The sequence below is a fragment of the Eschscholzia californica genome, unplaced genomic scaffold (genome assembly GCF_041429995.1).
Source record: "Eschscholzia californica isolate CP2 unplaced genomic scaffold, dmEscCali1.0.p SCAF_4, whole genome shotgun sequence".
NCBI lineage: Eukaryota > Viridiplantae > Streptophyta > Magnoliopsida > Ranunculales > Papaveraceae > Eschscholzia > Eschscholzia californica.
In genome coordinates, this window is record NW_028238461.1 from 34,038,899 (window position 1) to 34,057,606 (window position 18,708).

At 33.6% G+C, this 18,708-nt stretch overlaps 1 long non-coding RNA gene across 8 annotated transcripts; it reads right to left on the reverse strand.

Moving 5' to 3' along the window:
• Nucleotides 1-9,169: 9,169 nt before the first annotated feature.
• On the reverse strand, nucleotides 9,170-11,973 carry LOC147544253 (uncharacterized). 8 transcript variants are annotated; one of them, XR_015224080.1, is made up of 7 exons: nucleotides 11,667-11,960; nucleotides 10,762-11,252; nucleotides 10,402-10,517; nucleotides 10,097-10,285; nucleotides 9,737-9,781; nucleotides 9,593-9,659; nucleotides 9,170-9,501 (listed from the first exon to the last, which is right to left on the reverse strand). It is a non-coding gene; the product is annotated as an uncharacterized LOC147544253 (long non-coding RNA). The 8 variants fall into 8 exon arrangements; XR_015224078.1 differs by lacking the exon at nucleotides 9,593-9,659 and adding an exon at nucleotides 11,430-11,467; XR_015224075.1 differs by having other exon boundaries at nucleotides 9,170-9,659.
• Nucleotides 11,974-18,708: the final 6,735 nt, after the last annotated feature.

Sequence of the window (18,708 nt, forward strand, 5' to 3'; positions counted from 1 at the left end):
TCTCTGCTTATGAAGATAAAGACCTAGCTAAAGCAATGATAGAGTCGAAAATGGAGATATTTCAAAATTCACGATGGAAGGTAAAATCCTTTTCGTTGTCTTCGGGTAGAATTTATGGGTTTCATGCATATAATTTGAGTACATGCCTTAAATTTTGTCAATATCTACAGGTTCTATTTAGTGATAATTTCAGGAACTCATTTGGGAAACTAAAGTCATCCCATTTGGGAAACTAAAGTCATCCCAAACACAAATTTGACCAGTGGGTCTTTAATCTGCAGTACATGTGGTGTATCTGTGCATGATTGGGCAGACGGAAGTTTAAACATTTCCTCTGGCGACATGTTTCTCAACTTTTGTTGCAGTTTAATATGAGCAAACATAACCTACGAGTCCTGCTGTTATTATTCTTCACTCGGGCACTGGTGAACATGGTGTATCGCTGCTAGGAACTCTAAAGTTGTGTTAATGAATTATCCAATTAAGGTTTTGACTTCTACGAGAAATACAAGTGGATTTTTGTAGGATATCATGTTTAAAAGTGTTACAAAAAGAAAACCACCATCAGATCTTGGATATTAAAAAGTTTTGCAAGAGAAATGAAATTGTTTTTATTTCTTAATTAAACTACACTTGCACCATGTTTGATGTACGACATTTTTTTATACTAAACTTCAACTTATATGCTCTTTCTTAATGTTCAAATAATTTGTTTATGATAATCTGATGATCAGCTTGATTTCACCAGCAATTTCGATAAATGTCATTGATAGAATTGTCCGTGCCCTAGGGCACGGGCTATACCCTAGTATATCTATATAATAAAACAGAAGGGAAAACGATGACTGGGACAAACATTTTTTTTTAATAAAGGATATTGTCTGGAAACCCTTCTCAAAATTTAAAATATAGTCCTTCGTAGAAATAAAGTTACCTATTTAAAAAACAATAATCGTTTCCTTCTTAGAAATAAAATAACTAATTTAAGAAATAAAAAAACAAAATAAATTTCAAGGGTTAAAAAAAGAAATTGAAATCTCTCTCTCTCTCTCTCTCTCTCAATTGAATAATAACTAATTTAAGAGAAAAAAAAAACAAAAACGTAATACAAAAAAATAATAACTAATAAAAATCTGTCTCTCTCTCAATAAAATCTATATAACAAATGACATAGGTTTTGGGTGTCATGTCATAAGTTTTGTTTATAAATCTCGGTTGTCTAATTTTCTTTTGTAAATCATGGCCCTTCATTATAAAGAGTCTTTGAAAAGATAGATATTTAACAGTCAAAATAACTACTCACTCCCTAAAAATTCTGCAACTCTTTTTCTCTCTTTCCTCTTTTCTCCCTTCAAACAACTCAATATAATCTCGATTATTATTTTAAATATATTTTTATTACTTCAATATTTGAAAAAGACCAAAATATTTGATAATTTTATATAACATAAATATAGAAATTTACGTGCCCTACGGGCACGCTATACCCTAGTCATCTTAAGATTCATATTAATCTTGTAATATATTTTTTATGTTTCAATTGAATCAGCTTAATAGTTTGACAAATTAGTATGTTTGTGTTTTCAGTCCGAAGTATTAGATCCGAAATATATTTTCGATATTTATACCATTCGTATAAATAGATGTGTTTATTTTAAGGGTACTCTGAGAATTATCATAAAGAAAAGAAATGAAACCCTAACATTCTTCAGTTGATAGAGTATTCTTCTATTTCTATTTTATGTTGACAACTTGTGAAGACATATCTCATAAAAAAAAAACTTGTTAAGACATAAAAGGGTGGTGAAAGTTTATCTCACGCATAGTGGTGCTGGGTACTCTTTTTTTTGTGGGTGCTTCTAAAGGCACCAAGCCAAAAGGCTGTTAGCATCCATCTCTATTAGCACCAGGCTCAACTGCTCATTTCTCTGTTAGCACCGTTCAACTATGTAGGCACCAGTCAAAGCCAACTTAACCCTAACACCTCCATCCGTTTATCACAAAATCAAACAAAATCTATCGGACGGACTGAACCAGTCCGAGCCCTAAGAGGACCAAACGGATCAGTTGATCCGGGACTTAAGAGGACCAAACGGATCAGCTGATCCGGGACTTAAGAGGGCCAAATGGATCAGCTAATCCGGGGCTTGAAAAACATCCCAATCCTCACTCTCCTTCTCGTGAACTCGACCATGACCAGCTCCTCTGCTACTTCTCGCAAGGTTTTCTTCATCTTTCTATCTCTAAAAACCCTTATTCTCATCTCTCTCTCTCTACCTTTCTGAATCTTGCAATCTTTCTTCTACATTTACAAAGGGGATATAGAAGGGATGAAGATGAACATGAGAAGGAAAAGGAGAGAAAATGAGTTTATTTTGTGGATGAAATTTGGTGAAGAAGGAAGAAGAGAGTGGACCCATTCTTTTCAATTTTGTGTATTTAATAACAGGAATAGAAAGTAAATAAGAAAAAATGAAATTTTTTTTTACTTACACTATCTAGATGAGCATTCATGATTTTTGTTTTGGAAAAAAAATGAATTGGTATTCTTTTTATTTTGGAAGAAGAAGATGGAAGAAGCAAATGAAGGTGAATGTCACCCACATTAAAAACCGGTGCTTATAGAGAACTCAGGTCAATAGCTATTGACCCGAGTCAATAAAATTTCCGGATGCTAACATCCTTTTGACCCGGTGCCTTTAGAAGCACCCTTTTTTTGTTAGAAGATGGCCATGGGTATTTTTTCGTTAAACTATGGCGGCCACCAAGACTTAACCCCCTCTTGGGGCGGGTTAGTCTTGGGGGACATCCATAAAAGAAAATGAGAAAGTGAAAGTTTCCCAAACCGCCTTTTGAGTGTGACGAATATACACACGCCTATACTTCATGTGTTATTAATATAGTATGTCACATTAGGTCCTAAAAACATAACTTAAAGCACTCTATCTTAAAGCAATATTAGGTATGATAAATTGTTAAGGTATGATAAATTGTTAATCAATATTATTATCTATTTGTAGAGTTAACTAATGAGTGATTAACTAACATTTGAATTATTCAAACCACTCCTAATTTCATTTAGACTTAACTCCTGATTACACTCACATTACACCTTATTCTTTATAATCTTACATTGACCAAGAACAAAAGTTTGAATGTCCACTTTTGGAAATAGATGGAATCACAAGTAATTCGTTTCATGCTAATGGTGTGAGTAAAAACGTTTTTACTACAGTATATAACCCCTCGCCTACAACCTCCACTATCTCTATCAGACTAATTCACTTCTCAAACTCTTCTTCTCAAAATGAGTTCATCTGTGGACTACATCGACTATGCAGGTAGTGATAGTAGTGAAGACTCTTGCAGTGTGGTTCGTGTAGTAATTCCTCCCGAAGTGAAAGACGAGGTCTTTTATGCCGGCAACCATTGCTATACTAGTAAAAAGTTTGTTTCTCCAATATATCTCACCACTTCGATGATCCGGGTAATTTTACAAACTAAATTATCTTATTATTCTTTTGTTACAAACTTGTTTAATTAGTCTATTTAGCCATATTGATGTTATTTTTTTTAATTTGACAATATTTGTTGTGACGGACATAAACAAGCAAGAATGCATGATTCTTCGTAGAAGAGCGTACGTTTCTTAGTTAGATTAAACTTGACACCGTTCTTTTTTAGATTGATTTTATATTATATAACTATTATTTATTTTTTTTAGCTGATACAGTTTAATATAAGTTTAATAACGGAACTTAATAATTGATACTGTTGTTTAGCTTGATTTTATAATTGTACTAGGCATGACCCGTGCCTCCGGCACGGGCGACTTCGTAAAGCATTGCATCATAAAATCACAGAGGAAAAATATTACTTACAATCTTGTAAACTGCTTTGGTCTATGTCACATATTTTTTCTATGAAGTCCTCTAACCATTCCTAACTCTTTGTCACACCAAAAGATAGGCTCAAAAATGAACTTAAAGAACAACTAATCTTTCTTTGCGTGGAACATGATTTTAAAAAGCTTCGAAGTGGCCATCATAGAAAGTCTCCAGAAACAAAAGTTTGTACCTTAAATAATTCAGAAATGAAATATTAAAGAACTTAAGACAAAAAAAGAGTAAAATTTTGAATTATAAAAACAATATATTAAGACTGAAAATAATAATTTTTCTTTCGACACCCCAAGTTTCTCCCAATACAACATTTTGCCTCTTTAGAAAATACCACCAAAACCATCATCCATCAATTATAACGTGGATTACTTGCATTACGATATTCGAATATGAATTAAGATTTTATCTCGACCAACAGAAAATGAGAACTCATAGACTTAAATTTTCATTGAAATGGGTTTGAGTATAAATAAACACATCTTTTCAATCACTGGTGAAATTGAAACTTTAGGGGTGTGACGTACGTAGCGTGTCGCACTACGAAACTCTCGGTTCTTGCTTGGCGAACCCCGATCTTTATCTCTGCTTCCTCTTATGTTCAATCCCTTCGATTAACACAACTATATTTTTTGGAAAGAAAAAAAACATAAAAATACGTTATTCTTTTTTCATACTTAATTTCACAATTTACATTAAAAACATCCATGTTTTGTCAGTCTACTTTCTCCTAAAATTGTACATGTATTTGGAACTATGAACTTGCTCGTCTTACAATTATCCAACCGTATGCGGAACTCTATTCATACATGACTTTGCTCAAGACACCCTTTTTTTTACTTTGCTTTTTAATAATGGAAATTTACTTTTTGTAATCACTTTTGCTTCTTCATCAGTATCAAATGAATCAGATTCAGACAAGTATAAACCAATTTCTATGATACTTACTGGTGAATAAGTGTCAATTTTTGTCTCTCAAATTTCTCAATGCTGGATTGTTAGAAACAAACAGATGGTCAAGTAATTCTTCACTTGTCCATCTCATTTTAGGATCACTTTAAATGCACTTCCTCAAGAAATCCAATCTGTTTTCGAAAATTTTGTCAGAAAATTGGGGTACTTCATCACCGCAAGGAACCTTGAGAAGTGGATCCATCGCGTTCGATATGTCATCTCTCCATGGAGACCTACAAGTTTCCATCTCAATAATAGGGGGACTCTTAATATGAGAAGGAGGGAGTATTTTCATGATTTACCTAAAAAAAGGTTGGTTAGTGCTACATGAAGAACATAAGCCAGATGATGGGATGGCTCTTCTTCGGTAGATCCTTCTTGTTCTTGTTTAGTCCCCTTCGTTTCGGCACCGAATGGATCCGAGAAGGTAGGGTTCCTTGACTTCTTTGCTCAGTCAAGCTTCCTTGTTCCTTAGTGTAGTCTCGGTCCATAGTTTAAGACTCCGTTCCTTAGCCTAGTCTATATCCACAACTGACGTGACTCCGTACCGACGCCTTCATGGAGAAAACTAACTATATCAATAATAGTTCATTCCAAGAATAATAAACACAATTTGTTTCTCCAAATGAACCTGAACTAAATTGAGTACTAAATGATCTGTAATTCTGAACTCAATCAATTAAATACACCACAGAAATATTTACGAAATTCAAAGAAAGTGAAATTATGAGAGAGAAAGGAAAATGGAGGGTTTGATAGCAAATGAGATCATTGAATGGACACTGAAGTGGGAGAGAGATAAGGTTTAAAAACCATTAAAATTCCATGAGAGTTTGAGAGTTAAATACAAAGAGTTCTAATAAAAAAAAATAGAAAATCCATAAGGTGTAACGAAGAGAGAAATCCTGCAAGGAAATGAAGAGGCTTCATAGAAGTTGTTTGTTTAGACTTTATGGACATTAAAGACTTAATGGGCAGTGAAGGTTTTGTGAGGGGAAGAAGAGGGATTCTAAGGGTAGAGATAAAAACGTCAGGATTAGTTGTCCTAATAAGAATTCAGAGTCATTTATTTTGTCCTAGTCATCCTGACTTATTGCGTCCTAGTCATCTAAACAAGTCTTGTCCTAGACATAACCCGTGCCATCGGCACGAAAATTTTCGTTTTAGCGTTTTAAAGTAGTGGACCTTTCGCCATCAAAATGAATATTGACCTTTAATTTGTAAATTTACGCCTTCTGTTATTACAATTATTGGATATCCTCTCAAATCAAACCCAAATTTTGAAGACGTAAAACTCGAAAAACAAAAATTAATACAAACAAATTAAAATTGTCCAAAATTTAGAATTGGTCGCAAAAACTATAGAGTAAAAAAACTACACAGTTTGTAACAAAATTATTGTCAGATATTCTTCACCCACTTCTATCTATAAAGATACGAATGAGACCAACTTGTTTATCAAATAAAGCAAAAATAATTTAGTTGTCAAGAGAATCAGTGTTATTCGGACCAACTAAAGTTTGTTTCTCTCAATGATTCTCGAGTTAAAGAAAATGTCTATAATGATATCCATTAGAAATATTTCTTCATTGAGTTGGAACGCATGGTGCACCTGTTTATACAAATTCAGTCCGATTTATACACAAAACACAACACATATTGTCCGACTATTTGAAAATTAGATCAAAATTCACAAACCAGAATTAACCGCTAAATGGAGAATGATCTTATGTCCTTAGTAATACGAGTATTGCAGCAAATAATTTTTGATACAATGCTAAAATTCTTTAAAAATTGCAGTGATATCCGGTTATAGTTCTTATCCAAAAGAAATGAAATCATTGGAGTTAATTTGAACAGTTTCAGTTAAACACAAATTATAGAGAAACTTGTGAAGAATGTGATATCAAAACTTGGATTTGAAGTTTGAAGAACAAACTGGGGTTGGAGTGGAAAACTTGAGAATTTTAAAGAAGAAGGTTGAAATCATATTTGAGTCAAAGTCAATTTTATACATAATCCTAACACAAAGACACCAAAAATCAGTTTAGAAATCATAATTGTTGGAATGAATAATATAATCGTCATGTATACTTTTACTTCATATGATCTAATAGTTAAATTGAAATTCATAAGATGATAGAAACCATCAAGTCATAAATACTGAGTCCCATTAGCCTTCATAGTTTCTGAAAAGAAAAACTAAGAACCACTATATTACACATTCAAAATGAACTATATGATCTTATTCTAGCATTGCAACGTTAAGAAGATAATTACTTACTTTTAGCGAGATTTGATACCGAACCATCTTTCTTATCAGAGCTCTTATTACAGGGTTTTTTCAGGGATAAAATCTCACCTTCCGTACAAGAAACAATAAAAAGAACAAAATTACCAAATTCTGAAAAATATAAAAATTCAATAAAAGGTCAATAATATTACTATTTTAACACATAAAACAGAAGAAGTTTGATTTAGTTCAAATAGTTGCTCAACAATTTCAATATGCGACTGAAGTTGATGTAAATTGTTGGATCACAAGTACCAGAATAGACCTCCTTCAGGGTAGGAATGTTAAAAAAACCAACATGCTATCTGTATAAGAAGAAACCACACAAGTAACAAGATGAAATACAACCAAAGTTTATAATTTAAGGTTTTGGGTTTTTATGGCTAAGGGTTTAAGTTAAAATGATAAATTACTTCAAATTTTACAAAGAATTAGAAGAAACATATAGGTCAGCCTCTGAGTTGTAGTAGATCACTCCAAAAAAACGATCCAGGTACCTTCTACTGTTTCATGTGAAGGAGAAATGGAAAATCAAAATTAAACCCCTTCTTTCTAATCAAAATCAAAATGATTGAGGTACCTTCTACTGTTTCGTAATTTCAAGTTCAATGAAACCCCTTCTTTCTAATGATATGTATAACTTCAAATTACAGTATGAACAACAAAGAAATAGAAAATCAAAATGAGTTTCTTTACATATTCCAAATAATAGTAGATATAGAGGGAGAATTTAATGAGTGAGAAACTTAATGGACAGTAAAAGTTTTGTGAGTGGATGATGAGGGGTTCCAAGGTTAAAGATGATAATGTTTGGATTGGTTGTCCTAATAAGCATTAGAGAGTCATTTATTTTGTCCTAGTCATCCTCATTTATTTTGTCCCAGTCAGCGAAACAAGTCTTGTTTTGTTATATAGACTAGGTATAACCCGTGCCCTAAGGGCACGGGCAAATGCTTTTATCACAAGAGGCTCAAATGAAAATGTACTAACTAAAACCTCCATTTAATTCTTTTCCCAGATTGCGTAGAACAGGACGTTAACATGTGCTTTTATGACATCATCGAAGGTTAAAATGAAAAACAATGTACCAACTAAAACCATCATTTAACTTATTTTCTTATTGCACAGTGTCTCTTACATTTGAATCATATAAATAAGAACTATTAATTTGAATCATTAGGTAGGTTAGACACCGTATATCATATGGTAATACAACTCCTCCATAGCGTAGTCGGCGTGATAGTCCATTAGAAATTGAAGATAGTTAATTTTGATTCATCTCTCAATATCTTTCTCATTAAGGGTCTGTTTGATACGTGTGAAAATAGGTTGAGAAAATCGATTTTCTTACGAAAATCGATTTTCTACCGTTTGGTTGGTCAAGTTGAGTAAGAAAACAACATTCCCATTGTAAAATAAAGTGGGAAAATGTCTGACTTTCTTTTCCCACAAAATACGATTGGAACGGATGACATATTTACTTCAAGAACAAAATTGAAGTAAATATTTGTTTAAAGACCAAATCTAGCATACAATCAAACAAAACATAAACGTAACCAACGCTTCGCGAACTATGAATAGTCAGATGACATATATGAGTTTAGCAAGTCATAGCATGGTATATGTTAAGGACTGAATTTACATAATTTACATATTTTTTTTAACTGGCCGGGTGATGCAATTGTTTCTTCGATTTGTTAGGCAACTTCAGAATAGCTAAAGTTAATGTTCTTTTTACTCTAGTTTGTTTTGATAAGGTGTTGAACCTCTTTATTTGCTCTCTGGTTTATTAGTTGTACTCCTTCAGTCTTCTTTCATGCTTTTCTTAAAAGTCTTGATTTGGTTTGTTTCTTTAGATTTTTGTGTTTGATAATACTATTTGGCTTTGGGATCATTTTCTTTTCATGGATTACTACAACAATTGTTGTTATCTTTTAGTGTTTCTTGCTTTTCAACTTCAATAATGCATCTATATTCAAACTCTAAAAGAAATAAAGGAAGAGATGAATAAACTCAAAAAAAGTTAAAAGAATATGATATTTTATTAACTCTCCACATCTTCATCAAAAAAAAAAAACTCTCCACAGATAAACAATGAACTATTTTTGTCAAAGCATTAGTCCATTTCTTCACCATGAATTTCTAGAATTAGACTGAAGTAAACCCCAGTCTTTTACAAAGTCCCAATAAAATTGATAAATCTTGGCACCACTCAGACACGACAATTGCTAGCCGAACACTGCTTCTTTTTTTCTCGTAAGCAACTTTGCCACCAGCTGCTAACAATGCCGGAATGTACTTGCCTAAATTGATCAAATGACCTGTTTCTCCATCTTCGAACCATCTCCTAGCACACTGAATACCCAAAGGCATTATTAGAGACAATTTTATTGTTCACTAATAGAAGAAAACAAACTGAAAAAGAGTATCTTTGGAATTCATGAACCTGCGTTGCCCTCCAACAATAACGAATAAATGAAACGGCATAAGCAAGATCTTTATAATGCATGTTCCTTATACAAAATTCATAATCTTGAGTTCCTGTTATGTAGTAACAAGCTATATAGTCTAGGCTTAGATGGGTACGTACCTGACTACAAAGTTGATCAACCATAGAGAAGTCCAACATCAAAACCTATGAAAAAAAAGAAGTTTTACTTTCTAGAACCAACATTTAGTTGAATTATATTACATCCCTCATTGATAATTGTGTCTCATTGTCGTATCAGCCTTCCAAACAACGTGCTAACTCATCGATATTCCTTACCGATTGAAGGAAACGATAACGGCTTGATCGGTAGACAACTTGAATGGGCTAACCAGCACAAGTAAAAAAGAGCTACATCTCCAACAAAAATCTTTGAAGTTCACAAGTTCTTTATGAAACTTAAAAGGGAAAAAAATAAGATCATTTTGTTTAGGTGAACTTAAGTAATGATTGAAAAATTACCAGAAGAAGACTGCCGGGAATATACCGAATTGAGTTCGATGAATGCCCTTTCGCAGTGAAGGGTAAATGAACAAACATGATCCCCACTTGTCATTGATGTTGCACAAATCAAGAACAAACCTCTATATTTACAATTTTTGGTAGAAGCCGATTCGGAGATGAAAGGAGTGCAGAATATAGGTTAACATGCTGCAAATAAAAGCGTCGAATTATTAGAAATGCACGACAGGTAAAATTAGTCTTTTTATGAACACAAGAATGCCCATATAAGTTAATAAAGAAAGCGAGGATCAAGAGTTACAAGCCTTATAGTAGGATAGATTTCCATGTATAGTATCGGATTGCTGCGTATACATCCTGCCAATGTGTACCATGATGACATATCCAACTAAGTGTGCAAGGACGCGTCCGGTGAAGAGCCCTGAAGAAATTATGAAAAAGAGGATAAACCTTTGCAAATGGTGAAACAATAAATTGCATTCATCATTTATCATTTATCATTTAGAAAAGTTCTTATTTTTACATTTTTTTGGAACAAAAATTCATAATCCTTTTTGAAGCTAGTACGAGAAAATATAGGATCTCCCTGAAGACTTTTATGCAAATCAAGACAAAACATGATTATTCAATAAACTTTACTTCTGAATTTTATAGCATGAACATACCTTCCAAGTAGCAAACCAATCAGTATAGTTGTCCCTGAAGAACTACCGATAGTGCAACATCGACCAAAGCAAGGTAGTCCAAATAAATGCTTTAAGCAAAATTTCTTCTCAGAAGACACCATCACCCTCGTGTACTTGTGGGAAACCATAGTAGCTAAGAACCTTCCAAATTCAGTTGAGCCTATAATATAATCCGAAGTACAAATATGGAAGAAAGTTACCCAGTAACACAACAGAGATAAAACATATATGGAGACAATATGGCTAGCTTCAAACTATATCCCCGAGCTGACAATCCTGAGAAAATAAGAGAAGAAGAATAATAAAGTAAGAGCTGATAGCTTCTTGAAATAAGAAAACGAATAAAGAACAGAAACCATAAATCGCATTATCTGTCCTCTTCTGGTTGTTCGTTAATATATCCATTCTCTTAAACTCGAAGATGGTAGAGAAATCCACGAGTGCGTAACATTGCCATAGAAAGCCTTGAACTGTATAAATTTTGAGTTAGAAATTTTATCAAACAGTTGTAAGGCAATTACAGAAAATCACGAGACCTTCTATCAAACAGTTGATGTACGGAAAATAACATACAATAGGATTGATTGTTCTTTTTCTATTCTTTTGGATAACAAAAGATATAGAAAGAGAGAGAGATATTGTAATACCTATTACTGAATCACAACAGAGATTAAAACCACAGTTCCTGTAAATATTACGTTACAAAACTCTAGATCATAAATCTATTTCAATCAGAACTTGATATTGAATTCCAAGTCCAATATGAGAGAAAAAAATAATATTTCAAACTAATATACCTGTAAAATCAATAATTGAAACCAACTTACCAATAAAATCAATAATTCAAACCAATAAATCAAAAGTAACAGAGAAGAAGATTGTACCTGGAGCTGAACCGAAATGATAAAAGATAGAAATACACCTATTCAATAATAAGAGTTAATTCATAGTTGAATCTGGAGGAGACACCGGTTTTATATATAGATTTGTTGGTAGATTCCACTATGAAGATTTTGGGGAAATTTTATTATGTCAAGACGAATATGATTGTAGTCTGTGACAATTTTGGGGGAAGGATGTGGGGAGATTCAACCATGAATATTTTGGGGGATTTTTATTATGTGAAGAACATTGTAACGCGCCTAGAGTAATGCGTGAAGGCAGTCAAGAGAAGATAAAACGCCCCAAGGCAGTTAAAGAGGGAACGCACATCAAACGAATCTAACGGTGGCCACAAAGCATATGGAAGGTTTCACCTCGCTGACGGCTCAGATTCGGTGCCTTCTTTACTTTGTATTGACTGGGTTAACAAATTTTCATTTTTTAAGGGAGGTAATAGATCTAGTGGCTGAAATTTGTGGAAAAACATAACGAACGATCGAATTTGTCTTTCGGCTTGTCCCAGTCAGCACAAAACATTGTGTTTTGTTATATAGATATCTATTATTTAGTTTTTTAGTTGATACGATTTAATATAAGTTCAATAACCAAACTTATTAATTGATATCAAAACTTATTAATTGATACCATTCTTTTTTAGCTTGATTTTATAATTTTATAACTATTATTTAATTATTATTTTTGATACGGTTTAATATAAGTTCAATCACCAAAATTTATTAATTGATATCACCACTTCGATGATCCGGGTAATTTTACAAACTAATTTATCTTATTATTCTTTTGTTACAAACTTGTTTAATTAGTCTATTTAGTTATATTGATGTTATTCTTTTTTATTTGACAATATAGGTTGTGACGGACAAAAACAAGCAAGAATGCATGATTCTTCGTAAAAGAGCGTACGATTCTTAGTTAGATAAACTTGATACCGTTCTTTTTTAGATTGATTTTATATTATATAACTATTATTAAGTTTTTTTAGCTGATACAGTTTAATATAAGTTTAATAACAGAACTTCATAATTGATACTGTTTTTTTAGCTTGATTTTATAATTTTATAAATATTATTTAGTTTTTCTGTTGATACGATTTAATATAAGTTCAATAACCAAACTTATTAATTGATATCAAAACTTATTAATCAATACCGTTCTTTTTTAGCTTGATTTCATAATGTTATAACTATCATTTAGTTTTTTTAGTTGATACGGTTTATAAGTTCGATCACCAAACTTATTAATTGATATTGTAAACATATAGATATTTTACCTCCGATCATTTAGAGTATTATAGATGCGATACATTATGCTGAGTCTTACACAAATATTTGAGTTTGAGGTTTTATCGTCAAAGAAGTTTGAGGCACATTCTGAAGAATACTTTATTGCATGTTTAGGTGTGATCCTTTACTTGCTCTTGCAAGTAATTTACTTCTAAGCGTTTTGGTCAGTCGTCCACAACTCCCTAATATCTTTTTAACATATGCATATTTACCTTCATTTTGGTAGAAAAGGCATGCTATTCATTTTTGTTTTCATTGTTTAAAAGAGAGGTACTGTAGTCTTGTTGCTTTAGAACATGTTAGAACTTAGAACTGGTCGCACGTGGCACGAAGATTTATGAGAATAGGTAGGTGGACTGCGCTTTTTCCTTTTTCCTCCTTTTTTTGCACCTAAGGTGATGGTAACAACTAACATCTTCTTTATGTAGAGAAACTGTATGGTTCTTATATAATTAGTAAATATATAGTAACATAGGTTATTCTTTTTAATTTGACAATATAGGTTGTGACGGACAAAAACAATCAAGAATGCATGATTCTTCGTAGAAGAGCCTACGTTTCTTAGTTAGATAAACTTGATACCGTTCTTTTTTAGATTGATTTTATATTATATAACTATTATTAAGTTTTTTTAGCCGATACAGTTTAATATAAGTTTAATAACAGAACTTCATAATTGATACTGTTTTTTTAGCTTGATTTTATAATTTTATAAATATTATTTAGTGTTTTTGTTGATACGATTTAATATAAGTTCAATACCCGAACTTATTAATTGATATCAAAACTTATTAATCGATACCGTTCTTTTTTAGCTTGATTTCATAATGTTATAACTATTATTCAGTTTTTTTAGTTGATACGGTTTAATATAAGTTCGATCGCCAAACTTGTTTAATTAATCTATTTGGAATTACTGATGTTATTGTTTTTTTAGTTTGACAATATAGGTTGTGACGGACAAACACAAGCAAGAAAGCATGATTCTTCGTAGAAGAGCGTACGTTTCTACTAAGATCTTCGTCTACAATCACGTAAAGATAAATTATTGATAAAATACAATAAAGACCATATAACTCTTAGAATATGAATTACAGTAGAGTGAGTTTGAATCTACTTTTCATTTACCATGTCCTCAATCATCCATTTTGCATTGCCTTAGTTTTTTTTTTCTTTTTTGTTAAGATCTGCATTGCCTTAGTTGATAAGGACCGTTTTTTAGTTACCAATTTTACATATGGAGTTATATAAAGTTGTATCGTTATGTACTGATCTTATATTAAGGATTTTTGTTGGTGGATAAACAGTCTCAAATTTTGAATTCCAACTTTTTTAGATTGTGGTATTTGATCACAGAACCACTGCAATTTGATGATCAAACAAGGACTTCGATAATGAAGTCTATCTCTGGGCCAATGGTTCATTGGGACCATGCATGCAAACCCCTTCTCTAATAGTGAAAAGACTGTGCTATAGTACAACCCACAACTTCTTCTTTTAGGTAATGATAATTTTTTTCAAAAAAAAAAAGGTAATGATAATTTGACATCTCTCTCTCTCTCTCTAGATGTAAATCTCAAACAATAAGCTCATCCTTGCAGAGGCAAGATGCATCACTCTGTTCTTGGAACTCGTCCCATCTATGACTCAGAATTACGATCATCAACTTAATTAAGTGAGGTTCTCTTGTTCAATTAAATCCTTTTATAAATGTATACAGTGCCCTTTTTTAGAGAGAGAGAGAGAGAGAAGTCTAGTAAATCAGCGTATCGACATAGACTTCCGCATCCTTATAGCCGTGGAAGGAAATGGAGAATTTCAGGATTGAGAAATTGGGTAACAACCTTATGGATTTCCTTTCTCTAAGGTAAACGAGATCCATAAGGTTGGAGAAGAGATCAAGAGAGCGAGAGAGAGAGATGGGCACAAGTTGAGTTGTGTGTGAGTGAATCATATACAAGGAGAGGAATAGATCTGAACCCTTAGAAGTTGGAATTGTAAGGCATGTACGAACCGCCGGATTTGAAATGGGTATTTTCGTCTAAGATGAAGCACGTGACTCGCACGCCCATTACATAACGAGATTTTGACGGAAAAAATGGGCTTCGGGGGTTAACGCCCGAACGATAATGTTTTTTGGGGCGTAATCTTAATATTACTAAATAAGTGAGGGGCATTTACTAAATATCTCGGTATTAAATTCAGAGAAGAAAGGACCTCCCACTTCAAAACTTTGTACCATATATGAGAGAGTTAGTCTCTCTTCTTCTATCCATCCAACATAAACCATTTATCAAGTCTCTCTTTTATCTTTTCTTTGTGTTTTTTTATCGATCTACATGTATATATATACTAACTTAAAACTTCACAGTGAAGAATAGCGATGAATGTATGGGAAGAAATTAAGCGTATGGAAAACGTGTTGGGGTATCTCCTTATAATAAAAGGACTCCTAGTTGAAATATGATTTCCCCTATTCCTTATTTTGTGAGAAAATAGAAACTTCTATTTTTCAAGCCTAAAAAGGAATTCCTATTTCTATTGGTTAACCTCCCTATTTATCATTATAAAAGGGAATGAAAGGGAAGAGATTATACAAAACTTTCAGAACAAAGAGAAGTCAGAGAAAGAGAGATTTCAGAAGTAGTTCTTTCAAGAGGGATTGAAAGAGGAGAATATTGGTTAGAAGGAAAGAAGATTATTAATCTTGTGAAGCAATTTAGTTCGTGGTTATCTTCTTCAGCCTTTGGTAATCTAGGATTTGTTCAAATCTTAAGAAGTAAGAGATTTCTATTTCTTTGTTTCTTTGTTCAGTTTAATTATCCACCATAGTTTTGCTGAAGAGTTTTTATCCAAGAGTGTTTCTACACATCTTGAAGAATTGGTTAATCCCCTATTGCTTTAGGGAAGAATTGTGTAACCCATTATTATCATTCTAGTGGAAGATTTCTGGACTAGGTCCCGTGGTTTTTTACCTTCTATCTGGAAGTGGCTTTTTGCCACGTTAAATAATCTTGGTGTCTTTGCTTTTACTTTCACATCGTTTATCTTCATATTCTTGAACAAGTTAATTAGGTTATTTTTCCTAACAAGTGGTATCAGAGCTCAGGTTAGATTTATTGTTCAAAAATATAGAAGTGAATACTAATCGCATGATTAGTTTAGATGGAGAAAACTATTTGATGTGGAAAGCAAAAGTGAAAGATTTGGTATACTGCAAAGACCTAGCTGCACCTATTGAAAATCACGGTACAAAATCGATGAAGATGGATGAAGAAGACTGGAAGGTGTTAGATCGACAGGTTGTTGGATTTATTCGACAATGGGTAGAACCCAGTGTTTTTTATCATGTATCGATGGAGACTTCCTCTTTTACTCTATGGAGGAAATTAGAAGAATTATATGATCATAAGACAATAGCCAAAAATGCTTATTTATTCAGAAAGCTAGGAAAATTACAATATAAAGAAGGAACCTCAATTGCTCAACACTTGAATGAGATGAAAATTCTAGTAAATAAGCTTTCTACAATGAAGTTAGTTTTGGATGATGAGTTGCAGGCCTTACTTCTTCTAAATTCTTTACCAGATAGTTGGGAGACATTGGTAGTGTCTCTTAGCAATTCTGCTCCTGATGGCATAATGCGTATGAACCACGTAACATGTAGTTTGTTGAATGAAGAAACAAAAAGAAATCGTCGTCAGACGAGTCTCATTCAGAAGCACTTGTTACAGAAAGACGGGGGGAGGAAAAAGTAGAAAACCTCGTAACCGTGATAAGTCAAGGCGAAGATCAAAACCAAAGAAAGAAGTTAGATGTTTTGGTTATGGAAGAATGCGTCAGTACAAGAGTGAATGCAGGAAACCAAAGAAGGAAAATAAAAAGAATGATGAAAAACAAGACAATGTTGTAGCAGTTGCATCAAGTGATGACATTATCTTACTCTCAGGTTGTGAAGACACTTGCTTAAGTATGAATGAGTCAGAAATAGAAACAACATGGTTGGTTGACTCAGGTGCTTCATATCATGCTACTCCAGATAAGGTTTTCTTTAAATGTTACAGAACTGGTCACCTTGGCAAAGTCAGGATGGGAAACTTAGGTTTCTCAAAAATCATAGGAATTGGAGAAGTGAAAATTGAGACGAGCACAGGGAATACATTGATTCTTAAGAATGTGAGGCATATACCAGATCTTTGATATACCCTAATTCTACCGGAGTATTAGATGATGAAAGGTATCACAGTCACTTTGGTGATGGAAAGTGGAAGCTCACAAAAGGGTCAATGGTGATACCAAGAGGGAAGAAGTTTTGTACTTTGTACGTGACTCAAGTAAAACTGTGTAAAGAAGAATTGAATGCAGTTAAAGAAGATTCTTCCACTGATCTTTGGCATAGAAGACTCGGGCACATGAGCGAGAAGGGACTTCAAATCCTTGCTAAACGATAAGACTTACCGAACATGAAAGGTATAAATTTAAACACTTGCTCACACCGTTTAGTAGGAAAGCAACATAGAGTTTCCTTTCAAAGGAATGCATCTAAAAGAAAGTCCAGTGTTTTGGAGCTCGTTTGTTCTGACGTTTGTAGATCTTTAAAGGTCAAAACACTTGGCGGTGCTTTAAATTTTGTTAGATGATGCTTCTAGGAAAGTGTGGGCACATGCCATAAAGACCAAAGATCAGGTACTTACAGTTTTCAAGAATTTCCAACACATGGTAGAACGGGAGACAGGAAAATCATTGAAGTGCATTCGTACTGACAATGGAGGTAAATACATCGGGTCGTTTGAAGAGTATTGCAAAACCCATGGTATTCGACATGAACAGACAGTTCCCAAAACTCCACAACAAAATGGTAGCAGAACTCATGAATCGCACTATTGTGGAGAGGATTGATGTGACACGAAAATGTCACATTTAGAGCGCCTAACTTAGATTAATTAGTCCTTTTCGAGTGTTATCAATAATTTTTTATGTGTTTTTCATGTTAGGTACCTATTTTGGAGTTAAACATAAAATTCAGAATAAAAGGAGCGAACTATCACTATCATTTCATGTGCCCAAAACGAGAGAAAATGACTTCAAGCAAATCAAATTACAAGTGGAGGCAATGACGAGTCCGACGGTGAAAACGGAAGTCAATTCTGAGTTCGGACGGGGAACTTATGAAAGAAAGAAGTCCGAGGGTACTTTAGTCCTTTGTGACAATTTGAAGATGTAGAGACAAGGATAGAGGCACCTCTTGGTTTCTAAACCAAGCCCAAAGCCCACACAAGCCCAAAGAAGAATGACAAAGAAGAATTATATGAGCACCCTCTCTTTATGGATTAGAGTCAACAAAGTCTAAATGAATTGACTGAGTCAAGGGACTCTGGGTTTTAGTAGTTTAGGCTACTATTCATCTTCTTCATCAATCAACAACCAAGCACCAAGAGAAAGAAAATGAGAGGCTAGGGTTTTTAGATGTTCTTGAGCTCTAAGCTTCTAGGGTTTGAGTGGAAGAGAGGAAAAGAGAGAAGAAGGAGGTAGGAGTAGCCGGCCTTAGCTTGGTCGGCCAAGCTACGCCGATCAAGCAAGGCCGGCACTACAAGATCTCGGGCAACCATGGAAGCATAGGCACGGGACAGCAGGAACGCGAGCTACTCAGGCGCGTGCTTGTGAGCTGCAACAGCAATGGAGGATGCGGCCAGCAGCAACCCGAGATGCTTTGGAGCAGCTCAGGAGTGTTTCCAGCTCG